The sequence below is a fragment of the Pithys albifrons genome, chromosome 14 (genome assembly GCF_047495875.1).
Source record: "Pithys albifrons albifrons isolate INPA30051 chromosome 14, PitAlb_v1, whole genome shotgun sequence".
Classification (NCBI taxonomy): domain Eukaryota; kingdom Metazoa; phylum Chordata; class Aves; order Passeriformes; family Thamnophilidae; genus Pithys; species Pithys albifrons.
In genome coordinates, this window is record NC_092471.1 from 4101234 (window position 1) to 4116341 (window position 15108).

General features: G+C 42.1%; 1 protein-coding gene across 3 annotated transcripts in view; it reads left to right on the forward strand.

Moving 5' to 3' along the window:
* Positions 1–11979: 11979 nt before the first annotated feature.
* The window catches only part of PCDH11X (protocadherin 11 X-linked), a 450745-nt gene continuing 447616 nt past the window's right edge, over positions 11980–15108 (forward strand). For all 3 annotated transcript variants that reach the window (XM_071569243.1, XM_071569245.1, XM_071569246.1), the window contains exon 1: positions 11980–12613. The gene's annotated coding sequence lies outside the window, so the exon portion shown is untranslated. The remainder of the gene's footprint in view (positions 12614–15108) is intronic.

A 15108-nucleotide genomic window follows, 5' to 3' on the forward strand; every position in this document is an offset into this window, starting at 1 on the left:
TTAACTTTATCCTTTGCTGTTTTCTTTCTTTTTATCAGAGATAAAATTCAGTTCAGTAGCACTTTTTTTGTGTGTGTCCTGTGCTATTCTAACAACATAAAGCTGCCTGAAATTTGCTCCCTGTTAAGCCAGATGTAGATCTGTTTGTATCAGTGCAACAACAAAAAACAGCCAGAGCTGCTGAGTCTGATCTGAAGTTTTCTTCTGAGGTACAGCTTTGGTTTTACCCTTGTCTGAGTAATGTATTTAAATCCAGAAGAAGACTGCATTTTTATTTTAAAATGATGAAGGCTAAGAGAAATGTCTGTGAGGACACAGTATTTGTATGGCAGGTTCTTACATGTTTCACCACCAAGAGATATGTTAAAATGGATGTGAGTCCCTGAAGAAGACTAATTCAGGCTAATTTGTTTTTGTCACTATTACATCTATGTGTCAGTGGTTAGTGATTCATTTTTGAGGAAATTACTGGTAAATACAAGTCCAAATTACTTCAGGAAGAGAAAAGGACACCAATTTCTCATGTGTTACAGGGTTATAAAGGCAAATTAATGTTAGAGGGGGTTTGGGTGCTGGAACACAGAGTCACAAATGGGCTGACACTTGTTTTGGTCTTATTGGTAGGCAAATACTGAAATCATTGCAGAAAGCCATCAAATAACTCCAGAGGAAACTTCAGAGTGCTCTGAAAAACACTCAGCTTTGCTTTCATTTCAGATTAGTCATTGTGAGAACTGTCTTCTGAGATACTGAGGGTATTATCATGGTTGACTACGTTACACTTAAAACCCTGAGGGTAGCACTACACTTACCTGTGCATAACCTGCAATCAAGTATGAAAAATAAATATTAAGGCACATTTCGGAGTCCCTGAGGCCTTGTTTGAGTGGCTTATGCTGTCGACTTTAGTTTATATCATGCTTTAAATTTGGCAGACATATCAACAGCAACGGATACTTTATTTTCAGTTCAGATAAAGCATTTTGTTTAACTGAGGCTGGAATATGCCCTGAATTGCGTGGCAGTACAGATTACAGGTTGAGCTTTTTGTCTTTGAAGAGCAAAGCGAGACATTTTTAGTTCAGGTCTAACACAGATCACAGCCCCTGCTTTTCATTTACAACATGTTGCAAGCAAATAAATGGATGGAGAGGTGGAGAAAGAACACAATAAATTGCTTTTGCCTTTTTATATACTGACCCATGGCTGTGGTCAAGAGAAAACAATATTCTCTAAAGAGATCTACAGTCTATTTCCCTGTTTTACATGCTGAAACAATGCAGAGCACTATGGGAGTAGTAAACCAAGGTGATGTGTAGTTAAAATAAAGTTAGGCAATGCCATAATGTATATGCTCAAGTGGTAATCATCAATCTGGCATTTACTGCTGCCATAGCTGTGTGGGTTGCCATTAGGACACAACTGCAGCTGGAAACCTGGATAGCTCTGCCTTGTCTTAAAGGATAACTCCCAAGAACCTGAGGGAGGTTTTACCAAGATCAGCTTCTGGTCTTACTCTGCTCTCACGTCCAGTAAGTCTGACACATAACAGACATTCCTATTATCACTGTGGGATAAGATTTAGGCTTGATCTCATTTAAATTTTATCAGCATCCCTGTTGATCAGCTGTTGTTATTCACACATCTATCCCAGTCCTAGAGTTATCTCTCTAACTGCTGTTGTACTGATGCCAGGGGATGCCAGGAGAAACATTTTATACCTGTGTAATTGGATCTACACTAAAGCGATGGAAATAATGATAAAAGCAAAAGCTGGTCTTGCCTGTGGAGGGAATTTTATGAGCAGAAATATATGGCTATTAGCAGAGGTTCAGGCACACCAGTGACTACAAAAGTCATGCATTAAGGCACAATATCAGCTTATCCATGGCCACTCCTACCTGTGGGGTGTAACAGTCACAGGCACAGGATGGGAGTGTGTTACCAGGTTCGAGCTGTTGCAGTTTACCAGGACCTTGCAGAGGGCATTGACTTGGTCACTTGTTTAGGTCAGATGATGGATTAACTTGTTAAGCTTCAATAACTTTTGAGCAAGTCTGAGTCTCCTCTTTATGTAGTTCCAGCAATTCTGGTCACCCCGTGGTGCTGCTGTGAAGAAACAGCAGCTTTTTTCCAGTTCACCTTAACCTGCCTTTGCACTTATTCAAGGCACACAAACAAAACCCACTTAAGCCATGACAGTGACTTTTGTTCAGTAGCTCTCTTCTCTACAAAATTAATGTAAAGAATATAAATATAAAAATTTATTCCTGCTAAAAGAAATTCCCAAATATATGCTCAAAATAGCACAAATCAACTAACTTAAATATGGGTGCTTTGAATGACTACAGTGATACAGATCTCAGCTATTGGAGCAGACAGGTACCCAAACCCCTAACCCTAAACCCCTAACCCCATAAATCCCAACCCCTAACCCTAAACCCCTAACCCATAAATCCCAACCCCTAACCCTAAACCCCTAATCCATAAATCCCAACTCCTAACCCTAAAACCCCTAATCCATAAATCCCAACTCCTAACCCTATAACTCCCAGTCCTTTACTTGAAGTTACTGATAATGTGATGATAATGATAACAATAAATTATTTTTGATGATAAATATCTATGGATTATTTTCAAATTTTATTCATACAGATAAATTTTGGAACTGAAGCAGAAGCAATTTTTCAGGGTTGTGCTCAAGATCCATCATTGGGCTGGAAACAGAGCCCTATTTATGCCTTTTCAGCCACTTGAATTATTCTTCCTCTCAAATCATTGTAGTACATATATTATTGGATATATACTATTAGATATTATTGGATCAAATTGTGTTCATTAATATATAGCCAACAAAATACATAAACATAAATAAAATTATGAATATTCTAAGGTACTCAAATTAAGCAAACTTCACAGTACAACACTAAGAGTTATTTTGGTTCTTGAGTTTATGTTGTATAGAAAAATCAAAATATCTTCAAAAATACTAATGACCTAATTTGGGATAATACCCTGAAAAGATGTGGTCTTGAAAACTCATTTGTTCCCAAATGACTTCAAAATATTTCCAAAGAACAAAACTAAGAATATTAGCAAAAACCTTAGCAGCATGTAATGCCAAATGCCTGCAGAAGTATGTTCTCTAGGAATGTATACGTTAAATGCATAAAGATTTATTGGACTTGGATCATATATGGGCTTGGTTTCTAACTTCTTTGCCAAACAATTTTGACCAACATTGATGATTTATCCTGGCCCTCTGTAGTCCTGTTTTCATTTCTTAGTTCATTTTCAGAGGAAGTTCATGAAATTTAGGGTGCTTCCGTGCCCAACTTTTGCAATTTATACTGATATAGTTAAAGTGACAAACCCTAATATTCATTGATTAATATCAGTTTAAAAACAGTTATAAGAGTTCAGGAAGGTGAAATCTTACTCACATAAATTCTCTTTGCACCAGATCAACTACAGCTTTTATTGCCATGATCACAGCCATAACTGCCATACTACTGCAAGTAATTACACCTATTTTTAAACTGTAAATCTGAGCCATTTACAAAAATGCCACCTGTATATTTTGTCTCATTTTCTTTTCAAATAATAGGCACAAGTAGCCATCTTTTGAAGCAAACTTTGCCTTGCCACCAAGCACTATAAATACCAAGTTGTTTCTTTCTATCAATTATAGCTATTATGACCCTATGGAATGGAGGACACACTAATTTCACTGGATAAATGGAAATTTGAGACCTTTAAGCTCTATTGGTAGCTACTGGTTATGAATAAGAATGACCATGTGTCAAAAGAAACAAACAATATGATGTTGTCAATTGTTGTACTAAACATCCAATGCATTAATCTGCAAACTGTCACAGTCTGGTTCTGTGTATTATTTCATTTTATTTCAATATCATTAGGAGTAAGGACCAGAACAATGTTTAATCTGGTTTGGATTTCCTCTCAAACTCTTCACTTTTGAGAAATTTTATGAGCTGACAACCTGGTTTCAACATCAAATGGTCTTGGAGAGTAAATATTTTTTCCCCCCAAAGAAGCATGTTCTTCCTTTGGCAACAAGAAGAATGTTATATAAAACTTGAATAAAACTAATTTTCTTCTACTGCGCTGAAATCTACATTTTCAACCCAAAAACAAAGGCAGCCTGGGCTAAGCTGAACTAGACAAAGGTGCATCAAGTCTTACTAAAACTGACTGATCAATGCACTTTAAACTGTTTTTAACTTTTATTTTAAATTTGCTGTTTGCAATAAGATTCTTGGGAGTATGCAATCATCATTGCATTTCTTCCTTTTAATGCTAATTTAGAAACATGTTAATCTGAAACCTTCTGTTGGACGTTTCTCTTGCTGGTTAGTTGTGGTTTAGTGAGATCATGACCTGTGATAGGTGACTTGTGAGGTTAAAGCCGTTCCACAGATAATCAGTAGCTGGGCAGTGAAATTAAATTATAGTCATGGAAAACATCGCCTAGCTTTTTCTTTTCAATATTATTAAAAAACCCTTTTTCTATTCTTTTTTGGTTTTTTTTAGTTGCGAAGGTTTGGGGATGGCGAAGCATTGCCTGGGGCTCCCTCTGGCGGCCGCGCCTTGGGAAATGCAGGCGGCTCCTCGTGCCAGCCGGGCGGGATCGTTCCCAATTCCCGAGACATCCGTCACGTCTAAAAAAATTCTTCTTTTTGTATAATGGAAATTGAATTGCCAAGAAATTAAACAGGTATTGCAAGCACTGGGGTAAGGTACTGTAGAACGTGCATTGTTCTGGGGTGTTCTGCACCAAAGAAGTGCTTTCTGACACGACAAGCTTTTCTTCCTCCTGTTTAACAGAGAACCCTGATAAGCAATAGAATTAAAAGCTAATATGGTAAAATTTAATAGTACCAGTGAATTCCTAGCTTGATGCTGCTGAAGGCACTCAACTTTAAAAAATTGCTGAGCAAGCTTGGGATAATTGGGAAACCCCAACACAAAAATGCCTCTAAGGCACTCCCTGCATCACTTTGTATATCAGTTAGTGATGCAGAATGTCACAAGATGATCAACACAGAACCACTTCATGGTGTGTAACTGTAATTTGCATTCTCACTGACATTTTGGAGCCTTCTCTTCAGTTTAAATACTCACTAACCACTACCATCAGTTGCTGATATCATCACACTGTGTCAAGAAACTTCTACAAGCATGTGTTCAATTTTCAAAAGCATTTTAAAAGCATGAGATTAATTAATGGTAAATATTTTATTTGTTACACATATAAATAACCTTGCCACAAAGAAATGCTGTGCCCCAATTGCATATGATATCAGTGGCCAGGTTTGGAAAGGTGATCAGCTGGTTCTTTATTAACTGAGTGAACATAATGCCCTGTGATCTCAACCCAAACTCCAGGTAGGTCTGTACTGGTTCCTGTCAACAAAACTCTTTCATGATCTTATTGTGGAAGGAAAGTCTGGAATGTTATGCAATCTTATGAAAAACTTAACTAAATATTTTGTTATCTACAATGAACAAAAGAATTCCATATCCCAATGGCTTGCATTTCTGCATAACTCCTTCTTCCAAAACAATCCCAAGCATTTTTAAATGAACAATTTCACTCACCAGTGAAATACAGAAATCTCAGGAATGGGAATTACTAAGCCCTTGGCAGCACTACACAGGTAGAAGCATCCATGCCTATTCTCCACTATATTTTGCCCCTGCAGCAGATGTTTTGCAACAAGTCCTATCTTGTACTTATTACTTTGCATGGATAAAGTCCTTGATTGGGTCCAGGTTAGTGTTCTGTCTTGGAAACTCTGTCTTGCAAAGCAATTCCTCCATTCTCCAGCACATGATGGTGTAAATCCTTCAAGGAAGGGTCAAAGGACTTTGAGATCAGGGACATGAGTTCCTCTGTTTCTTTGATAAGCAGGTTTGATACTCAGATTACAGAGCATGGAAAGCCAGGGAAGATAATTTCCTGCAAATCATGCATCAGACTGTACTCTCTTTGGTATTATATGGCCACCAATACCATTAGTATTAAGGTGAGACCAATAAAAGATGCCTAAAAATATCCTGTTACTAAAGAGCAATGATTTTCCCTTTTGCAAAATACAATATACTTAAAAGCTTAAGAAACCTATGTCTGATGATGATTTAAAAGCACTTTATTTTAACAGGTCTTTGCTCTCTCAGCAAGGCAACACAAATAAATCTAGACATGCAACATACTCATGAAATCAGTTATGGGTTTGAATGTGAAAAATTTGAGGTATATCAAACAATGTATCAAACAATATCTGTGTTTTATTCAAGCATAATTTGAGCAATATTTCTGTTATTGAAGTATGAATTTTCTTACTAAATCAGAAACTGAAAGGCATGGGAACTAAGTGACCTGCCAAGAGCCAGACTGAAGAGAGAACTCTGGTGGAAAAGAAAGATGGGTCTTCCAAGACCCAGATTAGTACCTGACAATGCTCTGCTGTTGTTCTCCAGCTACAGGGGAGGTTTCTACCTGCTTTGTTATTGTCCTACACAGACACAAGGAGGAAAATTATATACCTTGGCATGATCACTTCTGTCACTGTTCTCCACAATAAACAGCTCTTTTCTATACTGGTGGTCATAAATTCTAAGTCTCAGTCATGACTGTAGCTGATTATTTAATTCCACACACAATTCAGCTGAAAGAATAAAGAAAAAACATATTTATTTAAAACCAACTAATATTTGAATGCCTATAATGAATATTAAATAGTATTTAATAATATTTATATGTTAAAATGGGTTAAACAAGCCACTAAAATAAGGAGGGAGAGGAAAAAAAGGATTTGAATTTTCATACTACTAAATAAAATACGTTGTAAAATATCCTGAAGGTTTATTTTTTCTTTTATAGGAAATCGCTAGTAATTGCATTAACTTGGAAGGAAATTTATTTTTATAATGCCAGGTAACAGAATAGCCTCTTAGTATCTTTTGTTTTGAATATTTTAGTAGATATGCAATCCTTTTAGTGTTCATAATTTTAAAATTTATAGCTTTCCAGTACATGCTAATTTAAAATAATGAAAAAAATATTGTTTATTCTAGCATTTTGCATGTCTAGACTGCTTCTTAAACACAAGCTGTGCTGTAAAGTACAGCAAAAGACACAATATATTTCAGCTTTCTTAGTTTGTTTCTATTTTGCAAGACATAAATCCCCAGACGCTCTTGAAGATGCAGAGAACAACACAGTGTAACTTGTTACATTTACAAAATGCATTTAAATGAGCAGTTTCTGCAGATTTTTATTGCTCAAGCTCCTGTTATCAAGGACAGGTATTTCATTAATTCCCATCTTAAAGACTCTGTGTGATTTTTATCTTGGTGAAGCCATTTTAAGCTCTCACCTGTATTGTCATGGATATCATTGCTCCTGACTGAAGCAGGAACTGGGGCCAGGAGCTCCTGGCCCTGCATTAACTCCACCTGACGTCTTGTCTTGCACAGCCCCTGCCAAGGCTGTGCCCTTTGGGTGTGCGTGCCTGAACTCTCAATGCCCAGTATAAAAATTAATGTATTTTATACATAATTCATGACATTTAAAAAACATTGTCACTCTTGACAGCTGAGTTGATAATGAAATTAGTTTGTTTTACCTCCTGCTGGTAAGTGCCGGACTTCCAAAGCCCTGGGAGATGATAACCACCACTGGTGCCTGCCTTGCCCTCAGAAATTTATGTACTTAGAAATCAAGACCTGTCCAAAAATAATGCAGTCTAAACTTCAAACATATTAACAATAGGTGTATAATGTCACCAACCTTGGAATGAAAGGAGTAAGTTCCATATAGACTTGTGACGATTGTTCATCTCAATTTGTGGCTGTGGGGTGTTTTTTTTGCATATCTATGTCATTTCCAGTTAATGTTAGATTTGACATAAAGTGATTTGACTTGAAGTTATGCCAGTTTCTTGGCCAAAAAAAATCAGCCATTGTAATTCTGTAGCAAAGCAAAGTGGGTCTCTGAGAGACCCACTGTTTGTGTTCATTAGCAAAGCCAGAAACGGGATTAACTGGCACTTATGGAGCACGGTGCAATGGAGATAAACCTTGTTCACAAAAAAGGGAAATCTCAGGAATTTCCATTATTAAGAGGAGAAGTAAAACAGTGCTAGTGCTCAAAAAAGCCAACTGGGATTTATTTCACATTTCCACTAAATGGGGATGGGGAAAAAGTAAGAGAAAGAAACTATTGTTCAGATAAGTGTATGGAGAAAAAAAGGGTTACTTGGAATTGAGGCAAAATCCTAGCAAAGGATGTGGTACAGTCTGGTTGCAATTTGTTTTCTGAGTTTTTCTGTTGTTCTGATGGGAAAAAAGAAGCAAAGCAGAACTATGTCAGGCCTTCAGCAGAGAAAGACCTCCAACCTTATCTGTCAGGCTGGTGAAAGTAGTTCCTTTTTGTTCCCTGCACCAGTTTCTGCACACAGCCCATTCCCAGTACCAAAGGGAAGACTTGTGTCTCTTATTTTCTTGCATAGAGACATAAAAGTGATTTACTATCTTTCTTTGGGGCTGTCATCTCCAGTGGCCTCTCAATGACTTATCTGGTGACCAAAGTAAGGCTACTCAGGCAATATATTTTAAGTGACCTTTGCAAAAAGGCTGTGAATTCATCCTACAGGCAGTGCATTTTTATTAACAGGTTTTTCCATGACTGTAATGCCATAAGTCGTATAATGTCTATGAAACTTTTCTCCTTACATTTTGAGAACTTTATAAACAAGTCAGCATCTGTGGGAAGAAGAACCAAGTAACTGTAATCAGGGAAGGTGGGACAGCCCCTGTTCTGCAAGGCAGCCGCTGCCTGCAAAGTACCCAATCCTGAAGTCAGAGGAACCTGCTGGACACAAACCCCAGCACCTACAGCATCCTGAGGAACGAGTTGAAGGTGCTCTATGGAAACCATCTTTCTGAAAGTTTGTTTGTTAAGTGCAAGTTTTAGAAAGAAAGCAAGCTTGACCTTCACAGTATGCAAAACTTTGGCTCCGGTCCTAGCTCTTTTCACATGTGAATAGTTCCTGTGGGGCCTCTTCATGTGCTCAGAGTAACAAACAATTTCAGGATTTAGACCTTGATCTAAATCAAGAGTAGCAGCAATACCTTCTGATAGACAGAAACATTTTTTGTTCATAGCAAAGTAATGCATTTTCTGCATGGACAGAATTAATCTGACTCTGACTCTTCATTGTCATCATGTAGCTGTTCTAGTTTGTAAAGGGTTCTTGCTCACTTCCAGGGTTTCCTTCCAATATCATTAAATAAATTAAATAACAATTTTCACTAAATTTGATTTCTGGGTATGTATTTCAAACACAGTTAGGGCTGAACTGCTAGGTCCATTATAGCCTATCCTTAGACACCACTTTGAAAAGCAGGACTGGTCATCCCCCTCAGACATGTTGTTTGCTTTCCTTTCTGGAATGGATGATGCTGTTGCATTTGATGGTTTTTGCACAGGGCCAACCATGCTGTAGGTCATTTTGTCCCCCAGTAATATCTGAATTTCTTTCTGTATTAATTTATTTATCAAGTAATAACCTTTATTTTAATTTACTCTGTAGCAAAGAGGACAACAATATGACAGTGTTCAAGGAATACACAGAAATTCCTTCACCAGTTGATGCCTCTTAGGTGTAAAATCCAGTTGTCTATTGACTTGACTATTTTAGAAACCCACCTTGACAGCTCCATGCAATGGGGATTAACAGGATTGACAGCCAGTCCTCATCTGAATGCCACCATCGTCATGTAAACCAAACAGATTTAGCAGCACACTGCTTTTAATTTTTTCTCCTTTCATCATTTACATATATCCCATTTTATTACAAAATGTTCAGAAAAGTAGATAAAAAGCCTCACTACCTGGTAGGAGCTACTTTCAGCAGTGTGCTGCACTGCAGCCAGGACCTGAACTCTGATTTGTGGGTATGTTCTGTTTGTACATAGCAGGGCACCTCTGCCATCTTTATGTATGTGGGACAAAAATAATGAAGTCACAACTTCACTAAATTCATAGAATTTAGCACTCAGCATAGTAAAATACAATGAGCATGTGGTTAAGAGTCAGGCGACAGAAATACGATATGGAAATATGACCTAGAAGAAAAGGCATTACATCTGCTCTGGAGTATTTCAGCATGGTTAATGGCCATGCAATTGTTCATTCCGAGTCCATATTCAAAGAATCTCATTGAAAATATGAGTTAACAGGTAAAATGGAGACAATTCACTGAATGACTGGGGATTTTTAGAAGTGGGTTTTAGAACTTGCTCATCCTCTCGCTTATATACCTTTATTTCAGGGAAATTCTGGTGTTTAAACTATATTTAGGGATAAAAGTGAGGCATCACCTACATCTTGCTACAGTGAAGAAGGTAAAACAAGGTTTTCAGACATTTTCATACTATTTTTAAAGAAGGACACTTTCATATTATTTATAAAGAAGGACACAAAAAATGTGTGCTGTTAGGGTAAGTGCAATGTCTTTTCTTCCTCAAAAAGATTTAAAACTGTCTTGTCACCCAAGTACAGAAAAAATGCTCAATTATTTACTAATAATTATTGTGTTCACTGAGAAGTGCCTACTGCAGGCATCTGGCAGAATACTGCAAATAATTCAAAATACTCAAATTATTAAAATCAACACCACGAATTAACTATTAATTATACTGTATTTTCACGCAAGCCTCGCTCACCATCACAACCACCTCACTCTGCCACCACTGATCCCTGCACGCGGAACGAACTGACTTGCCAAAGGCTGCGCTCTCGCCCCCCGACACCATCACCCTCCTCGCCGCAGCTACAGAGCCCCGGGCAGCGCCCCCCGGGCGGACCCACCGACCGCTGCCCCTCTCGGTGAGCGGGGTCCGGCTCCGGGACACCCCGGCCCGACGAAGACTGAAGGCTGCCCGGGGGCGACCCCAGCCCGGCGCTGCTCCCCCACTCGAGTCCCCTTGTCCCCCGCCTGGCGTTGCAGCAAGATCCTCCGGCCTCCATCCTGCCGTCCCCCGCTCGGCTCTCCCGCACCCCCGAGCCCCGGCCTCAAGGAGGACCCTCTGGAACGTCCCACGCTGCCCCTCTCTCCCCGGGCACCCAACACCCGCCCCCGGCCCCGACCCTCGTTCCGCCGTCTGGCCCCGCGGAGCCCCAGCGCGGCCCCGCCGGCAGCTCCTCCGCTCCCATCCCGGGCTCCGCCGGGGCAGCTCGGGGAGGGCGGGTGGCCGGGCCGGCGGCCGCTCTGCCAGCCGGGGCCGGGCCGAGGAGCCGGGGAGGATTCTCTCATCTCAGCCCCTTCCTCCGCCGCCGCGGCGCTGGTGCAGCCGGGGAGTCCGGGCGGGGGGAGGCAGGGCCGGCGCTGGGCTGCTCGACCGCCCCGGGCTGCGAGCGCTGCGCCCGCTCCGGCCCCGCTCCGAGAGCCGCTGCTCCCAGACAGGGGACCCGCCCTCCGGGCGGCACCGCCGGGGCAGCATCCCCGGGCAGCATTCCCGGGCATCATCCCTAGGCAGCAGCGCTAGGCAGCATTCCCGGGCAGCATCGCCGGGGCAGCATCCCCGGGCAGCAGCGCTGGGCAGCATCCCCGGGCATCATCCCGGGCAGCACGGCCGGACAGGAGCGCTGCGCAGTATCCCCGGGCATCATCCCCGGGCAGTACCGCCGGGCAGACCCGCGGGGCGGGGGGCGCCGACGGGGATTGGGGCCGCCCCCCGGCGAGGCGGCGGAGCGGCCACGCCGCCGCTTTCGGGGGATTCTCCGAGAAGAGCGCGGGCAGGGCGGCTCCGGGAGGGGGAACCCCCCTCGGCCCGGCTATTCGCGTCCCCGGCGTCGCTCCTCCTCCTGGCGCTGATGTCAGCCGCGGGGAGGGCCGCCTGGCAGCGGCAGAGCGGGGCGCGGGCGGCCGCGGCAGAGCCGAGCCGGAGCCGCCGCCGCCGCCGCCGCCGGGACAGCGCGGGCTCCGGGCGCCGCCGGCAGCGCTGCCCGCGCCCCCAGGGGCGCCGCTCGCCCGCCGGGACAGCACCGGGCCAGCCCCGTGGGGAGCCGGGAGAGCGCCCAGCGGCGGTGGCTGCCCCGCGGGGGGACCCGGCGCTCCGCAGCCGCCCGGCCGGCGCAGGGAAGGGAAGGGCTGCCGGGCTGCGCCGCGGAGCCGCTCCGAGTTCAGGGTCTCTCCGCGCAACTTGGGTTACGCGGCCGGACCTCTGCGGAACTGGTGCGGGGCTTCCAGGGCGAGACTGCCTTTCCATCCTCTCGCAGCTGCAAAAGCTGATAATTGACTAAACCCAACAGAAATAAAACAAACTCAGGTTGCCTAAAAGTTAGGATAGCTTTTTTTTTTCCCCTTTCTTTTACAATTTTATTCCCTATGTGGAAGTCGCGTGTGATTCGTGCTCGACACACTGCATGGGAAGAAGCGGCTTGTGCTTTGGATCGAGGATTTGCTGTTGCAGAGAGGTCTAAGTTCCGTGCAGTGGGGCAGCCTTCACTACTCTAAAACGCCTTGATGATGTGCTGAGGAGCCCATGTAGATTCACATCTTGTGCAGAGAAGGCACTGAAGGTAAGAAGGGGGCTTGGGGAAAGGAGGGGTTTTTGTATCCTTGTATATCGTATCTTTTGTCCAGCATCCCCCTCTAAAGCAGAGCATCAGCAGTTCATCCAGAACCGTATGGATAGGCTGGAACCGATCAAGTGAAATGAAAGTCGGCTCCTGTGAAAAGTATACGGAGCTCACAAGTGATTGCAAAAGCTGTATTTATTTTTTAGTCTGATAACAGCACGGCGAGGATCTGTGCTCGCGGCGCGGACACTGAGCAACTCGCATAGCTCAGGAATGAGGAGATCCACGGTCTCAGTCTCTGATGGGCAGTTTGCATTGGCTGCTGCATTTTGCTGAATGTGTACCCCCCGCTACCTCCCTAAAGCATCCCATCAGCCTGTTTGATTTGTTGTTTTTTGCAGATATAGTGCCTACTATTAATGAGACAGGGAGAGGGATGGAAAAAAAGACATATGGAACATTTTATTGATGTGATCATAATCCTGTAATGGAGATTGCATTAAATGAGGATTGCATCAAAATGCCAGGCTGTTGGGGAGAGCCGAGAAAGCAAAAACTATGCTGGATTGTAAATTAAGTTCTTTGATTGAAGCATTTTCTTGAACCGTGAAGGGATGTCTGTAAGCTTAAAGTTGCTGTGTATATGGAGTACTGGATTGGGATAAAAACCAGATCAAGCTGAAATGTATTTTAATTGACTCAAGCTCTGGATACAGTTAGGCTTGGTTAGAGGCATTGCAGTGATGCCCAGTGAATTCTTGGTTTCAGCTATGGAGACCACAGAAAGGAAGGAGAGAGGAGAACACAGACAGACAAGGAGAGAATGTGATCGTCTGGGGAAGAGAAGGATGGCTCGTTTGTGACTTGTGCCATCATGGCACAGAGCTCCCAGCCTGCTGGCTGCAAGCAGGGACCTTGCAGGCAGTGTGGAAAGCAGAGGATTTATCTCACTTTCCTTTTGCAACCTGGGTGTAGTTGCCTGTGAGAAGTAGCTGTGAGGTGCATGCCAAGGGGCAAACAGGGACCTATTTGCCCCTCTCGGAGACTGAAGGAAACTGAGGTTGGGAGAGATGGAGTCAGCTCAGCTGATCTTGCCTTTTTGAGCTTGAGTTGATAATACATGTTGAGTAATTGTTGCTGCTTATCTCAATTGACAAAGGAGGGGAGAAGACGCTCAAGTTTATTGAACGGAAGCAGAGCTGAGGACAGTAGATACTATCAGCTCACCCTTGCATTCTTTTTGTGCTCAGTTGCATTCTGGCATAGAGAACTGAGCCACAAAGAGCACCTTCTTCAAGCCTAACTGAAAGGAAGCCTAAAGAGAACAAAGATTAAATGAAAGTTAGAATTTAACTTTTTGCTTGTCTGCAGTGGAACTAGAATTGATCTGCCAGACTACACAGGTCAAAAGAGGTAAGATAAGGAACAAAGTTATTTATTTATTTATTTATTTATTTACTGACATTCTCTCACACACACACAAACAAAGTTGGCATGCAAAGAAGCATCACAGAGTAGGAAAGCAACATGCCTGAGAACCATGTAAGTTCTAACTGATGTAAACAGCAGAGAAATTCCTCTCAGAATCCCTCAATAGTACCTATCTGTAAAACTGCAAAAGTGCTGGTTAAATTGAAAATTATGCAGAATACACTGAAGCCAAACATCTGATGTTCTGAGAAGTAATTTGTTTTCCCATTTGTATATAAAATCTGAGGTAATAGTTCCACAGCTCAGTCTCCTTCTTCTTTTGTATTTGGCATAAAGTTGAGACAGAAACACTTATTTTAAATAAAATGAAGAAAAGCAGGGTAAGCATATTGAATTCCTCTTAAGCATTTTATTTTGGCAAAAGACAACTTTTCGTGATTTGTAAGAGATGGGTTTAGAATATTCATGGCTAAACTCCAGGGAGGTTAGTGTTAGCTCAGTAGGCAGAAGGTTCTTCCTCTAAAGAGATATCTGGAAAAGATGTGTTTAAATTTCAAGCCATATTCAGTTGAGACTGTTGGTTTCCACATTTTAAAATCATTTTTTTATGCCTCTTAAGGGAATGATGCTTAATCTGAGCAATAAAGCAAGTATTTCTAGCTCACTTTTTAATAGAAAGAGCAAGCAGTGTGCTTTAACTGTACTTCTGTGTATCCAATACTCCACATTCTACTCTATTTTTTATCAAATAACAGCTGTGGAAAAGTCTTGTCCTTTGAAACCATGGTTATCCATGCAGATCTTGCTCTGTATTTTTGCTACAGAAGAACTCTGCTTCATGGCTGCATTGTTCATCCTTGCAGCATTTCTTTAAATGTGAGCCTTGCTATAGTTAAAGGATAATTTATATTCAGTGTAGTACTGTCTGCACAGTGGAATTGGCTTTATACATCACAGCCTCTGCAAAAAAGGAGATCAAAGATCTGAACCTGTGGTCCTGTATTGCATTTGTATTCTACATGGACTTGAGTAATCTCATACTGGAGCCATTCACGCTCCCATAG